The sequence below is a fragment of the Simochromis diagramma genome, unplaced genomic scaffold, assembly GCF_900408965.1.
Source record: "Simochromis diagramma unplaced genomic scaffold, fSimDia1.1 OVJJ01000565.1, whole genome shotgun sequence".
Lineage (NCBI taxonomy): Eukaryota > Metazoa > Chordata > Actinopteri > Cichliformes > Cichlidae > Simochromis > Simochromis diagramma.
In genome coordinates this window covers 2,688,580-2,697,360 of record NW_024387304.1, presented here as the reverse complement: position 1 = coordinate 2,697,360, position 8,781 = coordinate 2,688,580, and positions in this window count along the sequence as shown.

Below are 8,781 nucleotides of genomic sequence, written 5' to 3'. Positions count from 1 at the left end.
CTAAACAGTGGTAAGCGGCCCATGGTAAGGCATGCTCCATCTGCCATAGGAAGAACCATTTTGCCAGGTAATGCTTCTCGTAAAGAGGAAATGAAAAGATGATCAGTGAACTTGGTTGAAAATATTGATTTAAGTGAGACATTTTTGTTAGTTTGAGCAACTTTTAAAATGAGCCAGACACAGAAATAAATGCCATGGTAAAAGACAAATGGACAGTACCACTGGTAACTGGGACACTTGTCACACTGAAACTAGACACTGGTGTGTGAAAGCAAATCTGATCAGCTTATCTGACATCAAAGGAATGAAAGAAAGGCCCAAAATATAAACAACATAATCTACCCTGAAAGACTACAACGGACAAAATATTAAAAACTTTGGCACATGTAGATTAAAGTAATAGTGGAAAAAAAAAGTACAGTAGTCATTGAAGAACACGAATCACTGCTTGTGAAAAAGCCTGTAAAGATATTGGACTTGTGAGACGAGTGTACTATATCAGTGCAGATGTACAATCACCAAATAACTCTCTTGATGACCTAGTTCACATTTTTGCAGATGTATTTAAAAGACCATTCACATATAAAATTGTGCTAAAGAATGACGCAAAGCATGCACCAGTTATGCATGCTGCAAGAAGAGTCCCTGTACTACTAAAGTTCGACACTTCACAAGGTTTCTGGGTATTAAAGCTGAATGAAAGCAGCACCACATACTGCATCTTCAATACACCGTTTGGCAGATACTGTTTCCTAAGACTACCTTTTGGAATAATCTCAGAGAATCTCCGATATATTTCACAGGGCAATGGGGCATGGAACATGGAACAGAAGGACTGGAAGAAGTCCAGATTTATGTGGATGAGATAATTATCTGGGGCTCTATAATGCAAGAACACAAGGAGAGACGGAGCAAGGTGCCTGAGCGAGTACACAAATATAGACTTGGCAAGAGTAAGTGCCAGTTTGATGTGCAAGAAATTGTATTTTTTGGAGACAAGCTCACTGCACAGGGTGTTCAGCCTGACCAAGAAAAAGTCAAAGCAGCACTGGACATCCCAAAACCCACAGAAGAGATAGGAGTGATTAGTGAGTGAGCGATGACTGAACGATGAGTCACCATGAAGTAAGGGAGGTGCAACAGCTAATGGACTGGTGAGAGTCAACAACCTTTCTCTGAATGTGAACAAAACAAAAGAGTTGATGGGATGATGACTGTCCACTTAACATCGATCCTCTGTGGAGGTTGTAAAGAGCATCAAATGCCTTGATGTTCACCTGGCAGACGTTCCTCAACACCAGCTCCATAACTAAGAAGGCCCACAGCATCTCTACTTCCTGCGGAAGCTGAGAAATGCCCACCACCCAGTCTCACCACCTTCTGCTGAGGGACTATCAAGAGACACTATCTTGTGTCTGAATTGCTCTGTTCTGTCTGGTGTTGCACTGTCTTTGTTTTGAAGTGTTGTTTTGGGTTTTTTGCCATTTTTGCACACTCAAACTTTATGTGGTCCTGTGTTCATTGTCTGCTATATGTACATGGTCTTGGAGGAAAGTTGTCTTGCTTCATTGTGTACTGTACCACTGCTGGTTGAAATGACAATACAGTGGTCCCTCGCTATATCGTGGTTCACTTTTCACGGCCTCACTGTTTTGCAGAATTTTTTTTTTTGGTGCAATTTTGTTTTGTTTTGTTTTTTGGGGTTTTTTGGGGTTTTTTTACAGCACATTGTGTTCTGCGTCCTGATCAGCTGTAGACCATTTTCAATTAATCTCATGCCGTGTCTCCTGTACAGTACAGAAAGTGTTCCGCTTGTCAAATTAACATAAATCTTCACTAGCAGAAGACAACAAACACAACAGTGTCGACGTCAAAGGATTATAAGGTGCATTAAGTGAAACAAAATAGTTAGATAAGTCAAACTTTACTCAAGTCATTCTTTTTGCTTCCTCTATATCCGTACCATTGATTCATTAATGTTTCTTTTTTTTTTTTTTGCCTGTCCCATTTGGTTCTTTAGCCGTCAGAATTGTTGTCTGAAGGCCAACAAGGATACCCAATGGATTTACTTTACCGAGTGGATCATCACGGTCTTGCCGTATTGGTCCATTTGATCGACCTTTGTTGTTATTATTTATTTTATTTTATTTTATTTTCAGTTGTTTTAGACGGGACATGACTAGGGGATAGGAAAGGGAGAAAGAAAGATGAAGGAAAAGAAAAACAGAGCGGAAGCGGGACAGTGAGAAAGGGCACTTAAAAAGAGGAAGAGAGAGAAAAAAACAAACAAAAACTCCAGGATCACCTGTTGAGAGAAAAAGAAGAGAAAACAAGCAAAAAAAGAGAGCAACATAATAAACACAACACCATCGCATTAATCCAGCTAAGTTTGGAGACTTTGGAGGGCCTGGGAGTTCCCAGAGAGGTGGAGTCTATGACACGACCTGACATATAGACACAGACACAAACATGCATTCCCACCCTCATGCACACATATACAAATACTCAGCACTCACCCAACGTAAAGATAGACACAAATGGACATTGTACACACAATCACACTCCCCAAACATACTCTATACCCCGGGTCCAGGTACCCTCGCCCCCAGAGGGGGAAACGGCACCTAGACCCATGAGATGTTACCCTGGAGGCAAGCAGACCGCTCCGGCTCCACAGCAGCAGGGAGGCCCCGCATCCCAGATCCCAATCCGACGGCCAACACCTCGTCCCAGCCCCCCCGCCCCGATGGCCAGCAGAGAACGGGGGTGTGTGAAGACCCCATACCTCCCTCCTCCCGCTCATGTGTAGTGTTGCTGCGTGTTGTTCTAAAGTGCATTTAAAACACGGGAGGGCATGGTGCTGCTGCCAGAGAACAGCATTCATTAATGTTGAATTCTCTCGCAGTTGCTTTATTCCCGTGTTCTGGACCTGAAAACAGGGTTTCATCTTTGGTTTCATTCTATAATACTGGACTTATTTTTCTACAAAGGTTTGAACTTTCAGAGTGTTTAAACAAGAGAGAAATGTGTGAAAATGCAGATGCCTGTCTGAGAAAAATGTATGAAGTGTGTAAAACAAGATAAGATAAGATAAGATAACCTTTATTAGTCCCACACGTGGGAAATTTGTTTTGTTACAGCAGAAAGTAAAGTTACATAGAAAATTAGGAAAAAAACACTGAAATAAGATAAGAATAAGATACTGTACACAACAGAATAGAATAGAATAGAATAAAATAGAATGCAAATGCTATATACAATTGAGTATGCCAGAAAAGAGTATTGCATTTAGTGTTATTGCTATTGCACATGTGTGTGTTTGATCAGTTGAAGTCTTTGTTGTGGAGTCTGACAGCAGTGGGAAGGAAAAACTGCAAAATCTCTCCATCCCACATTGCGGGGACTCCCACGTCTTCATTGTGTTAAAAGTGATTTGAGTGCTCAAAAAGCACATAAATGCGCTACATAGGAATCAGTGTTTTTACCATTAACTTGGTCTCAGTGTTGCTTTTTTTAACATGACATGACAGCTGCACAGTAAAGCTCTGAAACATAACATTTTATACATTTAATTAGTGTTCAGTGCAGTCAAGTTCTTGCTTTGCGCACAGTCATGTTTGAACAGGAAAAGACTATCCCCAAAACTGTTCTCACAAAGATGAGAGCAGTAAATTGTCGCAAATGTTTTGGTATGCTGGAGCATTAAGAGTTCCTTTCACTGGAACTAAGGGGTCAAGCCCAACTCATGAATAAACAACTCAATTACATAACACCCCGTACACCAACAATGCACAATGCAGTCAGATAAGTACAGTTGTCTTGGCAACCGCCAAGCCCAGACTCATCCATCGGACTGCCATGATGGAGAAGTGTGATTCTTGAAACCAGAGAACATGTCTCCATTGATCTAGAGTCCAGTGGTGGTGTACCTTACCTTAAGTATCTGTTGCTTTGCTTTGTATTTGGTTATGTAAGATGCAGCTGCTTCGACCACAGAAACCCATTCCATGAAGCTCTCTATGGACTGTTCTTGAGCCAATCTTAAACTCAAGTTTGGAGGTTTGTAGTGAATGGAAAATATTTAGTAGCAAGGAAATTTCATGACTGGACTTGTTGCACAGGTGGCATCTTATCACAGGAATTTACTGAGCTTCTGAGAGTGACCCATTCTTCACAAATGTTAGATAGGGAACGCAGTGCACTGCTCCTGCTTCTGATTGAAGCAATAGTCAACTTAGTTAACAGTCAAGTGTATTTGTAGGTAGAATCATTAAAAATAATTCTTCCTGATGATGATTCCTGATCATACTTCAGTAAGAAATTTAGTTATGTTTGTGGTGTGATGCACATGCACCTGTTATGTTGTGCATGTCTCTTGGGAAAAGAGACTTAATTTTTTACTGCACACAGTGTATAGTAGAGAAGTTTTGGAAGTAGACTGTTACCCTGATACTAACAGACACAAGACTAAGGCCCCACACAGGAATTTGGCCTTGGTCATAAATATGCTGTTATATGGTAAATGGACTATTTCTTATATAGCGCTTTTCTACTCTCCTGGAGTACTCAAAGTGCTCTATACAACATGCCTCATTCACCCATTCACACCCACTCGTACAAGCACTTCTATACACAAGTGCAAACTAACCTGCATTCACATGCATTCACACTCCGATGAACGCATCGGAGGGAAATTTGGGGTTAGTATCTTGCCCAAGGATACTTGATATGCAGACTGGGGAAGCCAAGGATCGAACCACCGACCTTCCGATCAGTAGCTGATCTGCTCTACCACCTGGGCCCCAGCCACCCCATAGTATGCACTATACCCCCTTCTTAACCCTACACTGGAGGACAAGAGATGGTTGCAATGGTAACGGAAGCGTCATCTCCAAATAAGAAGTGGCCAGAAAGCTGCAGAAGAAGAAACCTGAGTCGACATCAGACCCAAGACCATTCTAAACTGTTTTGACCAATCACCTTGGTGCCCTGTTTATCACACATAATATCACACATAATAAAAAGCATTTGATTTCTGGGTGTGGGGCTTTTTGTTTATTTGGCTCTCCTGAGGAAGCAAAGAGAGATGACAGCCATTTTTAAACTCGAACCTTTGATTGCTCGAATAAAGAAAACATAAAGTCGGAATTTGAGTCATCAAATTTCAGGCATCATTGCTTTTTGTATTTAATTAATGGAAATATGGCTTTTGAGTATCAGTAGTGTTCCCTCAGGATAAGCAAGGAAGTAGTGCTTGCCTTGACACATTTAAAAATAGACATAAAATGTACCAAAGTAAAGATCTTTCTCCTCACTACTGACATGAAGCTTCTTGCCTGTCAATTAATATGTCCATCCAGCCTTTACATTTGTGCCATCTTGTGGCTGCAGTTGACTATTGTCGCTGAAAGCTGCAATTATTTTGACCTCATTGAAAACTGTCGCTCTCTCTGTAACACAGGCGGTCCATCCGCACTTCATATGGAAACACATTAGCAAGTAAATGAGCTCCAATGATTTAGCATCTAACAGACAAGTTTCTTCTTGCTAACCACCTTGGTCAATGTATGTGATATAGAGAAGATGGAGCTTGAAAAGGTTGTTAATAATTCCTTGAGTACATTAGAAGGGAAAGCTAATGTACTCAAGGACATTGTCAGAGCTGCTGTCCCCTGTCCATCAGGCAGGGGACAGCAGCTCTGACAATGTCCTTAACCTCCTGACTACCAGGAAAAAAAATGTTATCCAATCAATTTTTTTTAAATCCCTCAATGTTTGTAAGGTAATCAGAAATATTTGGTGACTGAAATATTTTTTTGGGGAAAAAAAGTTTTTATTTTTCAGATATCACGTGTCCACCGACAACAAAATGCAATACATTTCTTTCTGCTTAAAGGACTCCTTTTCTGGTCATTTGAAAAAACAGAACAAAATGGAGGAAATGACTACAAATGTCCACTACGGAGGACATTTTTTAAACACTTCAATACTATACTAAAATAAAGTTAGAATTAAGCATACTATGTTTTAATGTGTTACTTATCTACAGAGACTTATCTAAAATATGTTAACAACATTTATAGCCAAAAATTGCTCAGTAAACAGTTTTATGCACTTACTTTTGTTCTTTCCATAAAATGTGCTTGCAGCAATGGCTGCCATATTCCTTGATGAAAACACTAAAGTCCCTAGAGCCCCACCCCTTCATATTTGGTATAATTGGAAAGCCCTAAATGTCCTCTGTAGATACCAAAAGGAGGTAATTCTGTAGTATGCAGTGGATGGGAATTATTCAGGTTTAGAAAGGTCCTCTACAGAGGACAAACATGCAAGTTGAGTTCAGCAGCACTTTCAGATTAGCATCTATGAGAATGTCTAGGAATATACTTAACTAGCATTTAATCCCCCGTAGATATTGACAGTTAACCATGTCACTCACTGCTCACCTTTTAATTCAGCAGTTTTTGGGGGTTTTTTTGTTATCAACATATTTTAGTATCTTTGTTTTCTCTAATTAGATATGTGTTCCTCCCAGGACAGCCACTATAAACTTTATAAAAGATGCTGAAAATGAAACACAATATCAAGTACTTCAAATGAGAAATATTAATTACTTTAACACTGATTTTTCCATTTTTCAATTCATCATATATATATATATATATATATATATATATATATATATATATATATATATATATATATAATATTATATAATATTCATTATATTTCATATATATATATGTATATATATATATATGAAATATAATGAATATTATATTTCATATATATATATATATATGAAATATAATATTCATTATATTTCATATATATATATCTATCGATCGATCGATCGATCGATCGATAGATAGATATTAAATGTTTGTAAAAGTCACAGACGCCACTGTTGAGTATTGTCTTGTGTCAAGTGATTATGTTTTTATCTGATGGAGAATCAAGAAGAGAGATCACAGAGCTGTTCAAATTGAAATATTGTAGGCCATGAATACAGGAATATCACTTTATGAATATAGCCATTACTATGAAAATATTTCCTGTGAATTTGACATGTTCGCTTGAGAGCATTCAAGTGCTGGAGGTGTTAAAACATCTGAGAACATAAATATGGTTAGTGAACAATATAAATAAATAATATAGACAAATCGAATTAATACAATTACGAGTTTTAATTCCTTTCCAGATGATAAAAAAAAATATGTATTACAGTAATCCTTCATTATTCTTCTATTAAGTTGAATGTCAGAAATGTAATTAGAAACATTTTAAATTTCTAACGCCTTAATACCTTAATACCTTAATGCCTTCTTTATCACTTTGTCAACTAGTAACATAAGGATTCCAGTCTTCACTGCCCACAAGAAAATTAACTAATGCTTTAGTCATCTGAAATGTTTTCAGTGACATAGCTTTCTCAGAATCAAAGACAAAACAAAGAAAAACAGGATACACATTGAAAATAAACTACAATAAAATGAAATAAATGCAATACAGGAAGGTAATGGAATTAGAGACGCTTTTTTACTGTAGGACTTTATTATTGTTTTAGGGCAGTGAAAAACAGTTGGGATTCTGTGCATGTGTGGGAGGGTTGCACAGGATTAGGGTTGGAGGATGCTGCCTGGAAGGTCATGCTCAGCATGCCTCTCTGGTTGGAGAGCGATAGAGGAGGAGTGACCTCAGGTTTCCAAGTGAGGAAGATAGCTGAGGGTGGATCTACTATTACCACCACCAACAACCACTCCTCCTTACCTTACAGACAGCAACCAAGTGATGCTGTCCTTGGAGAATCTACCTGGTAGACATAAGGAGCATTCAGTCAAAGGACAAAGAAGGAGTTTCTTTTAACAGGAGGCAGGGATCTGAGTAAATGGTGGGAAAAAAATCTAGAAAAAATCTTAATACCATCAATGAAGTAAAAAGGAAGCTGACTTAATTAATTGTGGACTGCATTAGATGACAAATGCATTGCAGATTTTCCTGAAAACTAGCTTTCCAATGCAGTCGAAGCCTGTAAGTTAAAGCTGATTATCAGTCAACAATTATGCCCCCCCCCCCTTAACAGAAAGATTTTCTTTTTTAAAAAGCTGATAGTTTTAACGTGTTAGAGCAAAAATGAGATCAACTTAGACGTCATTGTCATCATTCAAATTGAATAATTTTTTTATGCAAACCTGATGAAAATCGTTCCAATATTTCCCCCTGAATGAAGATGTAGAGAAACTGTAGCTGATTTCCTGTTTTGAGCAGTGAAGGTCTGAGGGAACAAGTACCCTGTAATAAAGCAGAGTAAGGTCAGCAGACTCCCAATGTGTCAGCACACTGTGCTGGATTAGCTGCTGTAAGCCTATTAAAGTGGTTTGGACTGGGTGGGCCAGCACAGACTACACTTCACTCTTTACATGCAATGATGCTGGCTGGCTGGCTTGAAGCTGCGACCACAGTACGGCATGTGTCCTGTAGGAGTGTCCTTGACCAGCACGGTATTGGTAGACGCATTCCTACAGTCCTTTCAATGTTCTTTTAATGGGATGCAGAGAGCTCAGTTGGATAAGCTGCAGGACCAGGCTGACACCAGAACAAGTGCTGGAGAGGCTGGTCGGGCTGACTCTCCCACTGCACCTCCCTTACCCCCTACAGTGGCAGTGACGCCACATAGGATGGGGGCAGGCTACGACCCTCAGGTGTTCCTTGAAACATTACAGGCAATGGCAGAGGCATGCCAGGCTACCTGGCTACCTGTGCCGTTGGAAAGAGAGGCGC